The following is a 6,102-nucleotide window of genomic DNA, read 5'->3' as shown; positions in this document are numbered from 1 at the left end:
TAAATATAATTATACCATTATGTGCTACATTGTACCTCACAAGGTCTAAAAGAAGATACAAGAAGCCTATCCGGAACCATTATTCTTACCCCGAACCAACAAGTCTCTCAACTTCATCTTAAATACTGCATGAATGAGAGATAAGCGGGAAATATCAATTTAAGATTCTTCAAATTGTTATACATAAGGGAAAGGATGAAAATTTATTGATTAACTCTTGTTTTACTGTTAAATATTTGAGTCATCTATGCAATGGACTGTTGATACCAACAAATTTGCATGTTCTTTATTAATGCATACTTCCTAATAGAATTTAACTGCATATTCTCTATATCAAAGTATTATGAATTTATTCATCTTTCTAGAATTTACCCACCATAAAAGATGAATTAGTGGAAAATTCTATATTTCTGTTCTCTCTTGTTTTATGTCATTATGGAATATATCATTTTTACAGAGGATGACCTTGAGGTCACTCCGATGTATTGCTATCGCCTAAATTTCCATTATGCAAATTAGTTTTGGGATTTCAACCGATCTATAAAAATTATAGATCCGCGGTCATTACAAGGGAAAAAAGTGCATTTTTATACCTGCGATTCCGTTCTCCGTTCGTACGATGTTTCATCAAAAAATGGAATCATTTCAGTTGTTGATTTAGTACTGAAAATTTGACTGAATTATCTCCTTATTAAATACGGTTTTATATGTTTAATAGGTGTTTAAGAAAGAGGTCAGGTGCTCATGTTCATTCATAAAATTATCGTTCATTCATGAATTTATCGTAAAATCAAAATCACTACACAGGTCACACAGGTTGTAAAGATTACCTGTATAGTATCTAAAAATAGACAAACTTAACTGACTCCCATTACTGTAGTGTGTGATAACATTTTGTGAGGGAATTCTATGTTTGCTATACCACTGTTCATTTCAACGCACTTTATGGCGATACCACTTTATCAATATGAATGAAATTTTTTGCAGTGTTTTAAGAAATAATTTTACTTTAAAATCGCGTATCATTTGTGAACTATTAAATATTTTACACGGACGAATTTTCTGTATGAAGTCAATAATTGTGTGAACTTTTGAAGCCCAAACTTTTTATAGCCTTAAATACGCTAATGAAAGATCCGAAAACTATACCCATACAGAACGACATGTTTTTGAAATTGTAGCAAAACTTTTGGTTGACAAATTTTAATTCGTTATTGCATAAATATTAACTTGAAATATCTGTCATTTTCTCCCTACCCAGTTTACCTCTATTACTCATTATGATGTGGACTTGACATTGTTATTGAATCTTATGCAATTTGATTGGATTAAGTTATTATTAGATTACCTTCAAACTTTTCATGCTTTTTCGTACGAGTATATTGATTAAATCAGAGCGTGCATGAATGTGTACAGAAAATTAAATGACCTGCAAACTGGACACTGGACCAGTCCATATTACGTTTTATCAATGAATAGATTTATTTTTATTTCCCAAATTACAGGGCCCATAAAGGGCATAAAATCAGATACAATTGATTTACATAATTGGTAACAACAACAATAATAGCGGCATATAAATAGATATTTAGTATATAAGCATTGGTCAGAATTAGATGAACGAAACTTAAGGTATGAAAGGTAACAATTGCCACTTTTTATCTTTTCACATAATTTTCCACATACACATTAGATAAATTATTTTTGATAGCCTATTGCGGAGAAAAAAGAGAAAGTTTACTGTATTAACGTTCTATTCCATTAAATACGCCATTTTTCGAAGATAAATGCAGAAAAACATTTATGAACGGCTACGCCAGGTAAAATTGTTGTTTATCCTAAAAAAAAATACAATTTTCAGTTTCATTAGAATATTATAATAATAATTAATCCCAAATTTATGTAGTCATTAGATAAAGTCCTTATATGTCCGATCTGCCTATTTTTGGACATCAAAAGACAATACGATCGTTTTAAGGTCAATTTCGTCTACCTCACGCAATCTTGTTAGGCACTATAATGAAATGGACCTGAAATTTATTTCACATGTTTCCTGAAAATTGATAAATATCAAAGCAACATAGAGCTGTTTGTTCTAGTTCGTATAATGACAATTTAATGTCATGTTTGTTTGTGATGACCCCCCTTTTCGGGATTGCATGAGAATTATAGTTATCTCGTATCGCATGAGGATGACACATGTCAACTGAGCAATTATGTTTGGGACTTAGTTTTAAGGAATGATGTCAAAGTAACATTATGAAAATATTTTTAGTAAGCTGAAATATATATTTATTTTTTACATGTTTATGTCTTGTAAGATATTTTATTTCTGTCCCGTTTTTCAACATTTGCGTCTGGAAAGTTGAAATGTTTTAACTGAATGGTTAATTTAAATTAATTATGAAAATGGTTAAAATTAAATCAATAAAGGAAATTATTGCCCAGTTACAAACACTACCAGGGGATAATCCATAATGATTTTTTTTTCAGTTATATGTTTCAGCACATGTATAATTAACCCCAACTTTAGCCTGGTAAACTTGTTGTCTCCTTGTAAAATATAAAACATATTTAAAATGATTTCCTGCTAAAGTCTTATATTGATATAAAGTTAAAACCGTCTTGCTTCTCACTAGTCAACACTCCTGTCCTGTCAGGTTTAATTCTTATATATATGGATGAAAAATAAAAGTCCACAAAACATTAACATGGCAGCAATTGCTTTTACAGCCTTTAAGACTTTGATTTTTTTTTACAGAAGAGTGTCCACCATGCACTTGCATTACACTATAATAATAGTAGAATAGTATGATATACATATAGAGAAAAATTATATATACATCCAACCGTAATATTAATATAATATATAACAACAAACCAGTGTATTCTCTGGAACTATTATTATATTAGTATAATAGTCTAAGGTATACTGATTTGTATCACTACAATATAATAGTTATTACGGTGAGGTTGAATTTCCTGTCATTTATTCATCATCCAAGCACGAACTTGTATAAAAAAAAAAATCTCTGTAAATTAACCTCAGTTTCAGGTATAGAGATGTGATCTGTTTCTGTGACATGTGCTTTTGACCATCCACAAGAACCTGCGGTCATCCGATGTTCAGTACTTCAGTACTTTGATTATCTTTATTTTCTTTTAATCTATAATTAAGATATCATTACGTTAAATAATTGATTTACTTGTAGTTTTGAAATTTTAATTTCTTAATAAAGTTTTGAATATATATCCTCTATATGAAGTTTGATTAAAGATTTAGGGGAGGTTTGCTCTCAATAAGTCAAAATAATTATTCAGAAATAAACCTTGAAATTATGTGGATTTCTTATTTTTTCCTACTATATGATGTTAAAAATCGGTTATTGAACATTATAAGATCTTAAACATCATTATCTTTTGTGTATTTGTTATTTAAAATACAATTATATTTTAATCTTAAAATGTTCCATTTTAGGGGGAACAAATATGATCAAATGTTACAGTTACGGTAATTCAGTAAACTAAGTATTTACATTTAAATTTACAATGTTCAGAAAGTTTGAAAGATCTGGTTTCCTAATTGAGTATTAATTAAAAGTTAATTAACGGTGACCACTGATTAATGATCAAGGATGTTCAGTAATGTTTTGTTTGTAGAAGTAAAGTGTTCCTACCCCACGCTGACAGTACTGTACTGCAAGTAAAGTGTTCCTACCCCACGCTGACTACTGTACTGCAAGTAAAGTGTTCTTACCCCACGCTGACAGTACTGTACTGCAAGTAAAGTGTTCCTACCCCACGCTGACAGTACTGTACTGCAAGTAAAATTTTCCTACCCCACGCTAACAGTACCATTAACTGTACTCAACCCCATGAGAGTAGTGAACACTATTCTAACTTTCTATAAAACCCCCTATTCCACCAGCAGAGGTATCACATTTCCTATCAACATTTCTTCCAACTACAAACATGGGTATATCAACAGATATTGCTCACAACAGCTTTGAATTTGAAGATTCCGGAAATTTTACGTTCCAGTGCAGTACAAGTTATGAAGATGAAAACTGTTCATCACCGGACTCGGTATTTGAATACACATTACCAACGGTAAGCGAAAACATAATAATTTATTTCTTTTAATTGTCCATCTATCACTGTTTACAATAAAAAAGGTTAAATCGTTTGTTAATTTTTATCAAACAGTTTCATTTATAATTTTAATTTGTAAATAGAACTTGAAGAAACTTCACTGGATTTTAAAATAACGGTATTTTTCTCTCTTTTATATTCACATTTTTATCCACATTATAATTAAATCATCATTTTATATTTATATGCTTATTTTGTTTTAAAAGTGTCATTATTTATATAAATTACTTTTTTTATATACTGCCAGGCTACAGTACATGTATGTTACGGTTGTAATGGAGTTATAGAAGACCAGTACGTCCTCCGTCTAAATGACCAGTCCTGGCATCCGACCTGTCTCCGCTGCTCACATTGTCATACCATACTGGATAACCATAATACTTGCTATGTCAGAGGGGGAAACATCTACTGCAGAAAAGAGTAAGTATAATATAAGTACACTTATGTTACCGTAGCTGTATTTGGTTAATTGTTGGGTAATTCCCATGTAGATACACTAAATTAATTGTTTAAAGTCGGAACTACACATAACAGAAGAAGGTTTTGGCTCCGTCTTGAAATCCTACATCTGCAAACTTAAATGATCTCACAAGCTCACAGTTTCTGGTTGGAAACTTGTAAGTCGACATGTGAAATTACCTTTTAAACCAACATTCCAATTTCTTTATATACTTTTCAACCATTTTACAATTTATATCAATATTAGTAAATAGTATTTGTTTTTGTATTTTCAGGGAATTTTGCATACCATGTTCCAAATGCAACGTAGGCATCCGGAGTGACGACTGGGTCAGGAAAGCGCGCGATAACTGTTACCACTTGGCGTGTTTCAACTGTGATATCTGCAACAGACAACTGTCAACAGGGGAACAGTTCACTTTACACAACAACAGGCTTCTCTGTAAGATTCACTATCTACAGGTGTTACAAGGCAATAGACTTGGTGATGGTAAGTGTGCTTATAATTTGCGTTTAATTATGATAAAATATGTATTTCCAAGAACATTATGTTCTGTTTATTTGCAACCAATCGTAATAAATAAGAATAAAAGAAATTAAAGTAAAATTTTTAGAGGATTCTAATCTAAATTCTGTACTGTTGAAGACAAGTATCAATTTAAACAAAGCTATAACTAAATAGATTAGCAAGCTAAATATATGTATCAACTTTTTCAGAGCGTCTTGGGAAACGTAAATCCAAGAGAATGCGTACAGCTTTCACAGACGACCAGATCCATATCTTCCAATCATACTTCGATGTGGAACAGAACCCAGACCCACAAGATTTAGATACCATCGCCGAACAAGCTGGAGTCGCCAGACGTGTTGCACAAGTTTGGTTCCAAAACGCACGTGCCAGGTCCAAGAAAATGTCTATGGCCTCTCCTGTTTCGATTGTCTCAAAAGAATCTAGTAAGTATACCTAAATTAGATCATCTCAATGAAAGTTTAAAGCTACATGCATCTGTATTATTTTTGCAATTTGTAGACATAATCGATGTTACCTCAGTGACTTTTAAAATTTCCTTTTACAACTCATCCAGTTTTCATTTTCATTTTACAACAGTCGTTATTTATACTATAAACATATCTAATTATTTTATTTTTTGTTTTGCAGGTTCCCCAGAACACAGCTGTGGGAGTTTAGATGACCTGACCTACAGCGACTAAAGCCTGATCTTTGGATTGTTACAACGTGCTAAAAAAGTGAACAAACATTTTATTTGTAAATAACTGTTATTTATTTGTATTTATATTGTTATCGATGATGTAGCTTATATAAAATGTATAAATAGAAATATTTTAGTTTTATTCTACATAGTTTTCCCTATGAATAAGATACAAAGATGTGTGTATACTTCAATGAGACAGCAAACCACAAAGATGTGTGTATACTTCAATGAGAGAGCAAACCACAAAGACGTGTGTATACTTCAATGAGAGCAACCC

The 6,102-nt window shown here is 31.4% G+C and overlaps 1 long non-coding RNA gene across 1 annotated transcript; it reads left to right on the top strand.

Moving 5' to 3' along the window:
- Positions 1-4,892: 4,892 nt before the first annotated feature.
- Positions 4,893-5,867, top strand: LOC127726275 (uncharacterized). The gene is made up of 3 exons (XR_007993475.1): positions 4,893-5,101; positions 5,329-5,565; positions 5,771-5,867. It is a non-coding gene; the product is annotated as an uncharacterized LOC127726275 (long non-coding RNA).
- Positions 5,868-6,102: the final 235 nt, after the last annotated feature.

The sequence above is a fragment of the Mytilus californianus genome, unplaced genomic scaffold (assembly GCF_021869535.1).
Source record: "Mytilus californianus isolate M0D057914Y unplaced genomic scaffold, xbMytCali1.0.p SCAF_17, whole genome shotgun sequence".
Lineage (NCBI taxonomy): Eukaryota > Metazoa > Mollusca > Bivalvia > Mytilida > Mytilidae > Mytilus > Mytilus californianus.
This window is presented reverse-complemented; position numbering and strand designations above follow the sequence as displayed.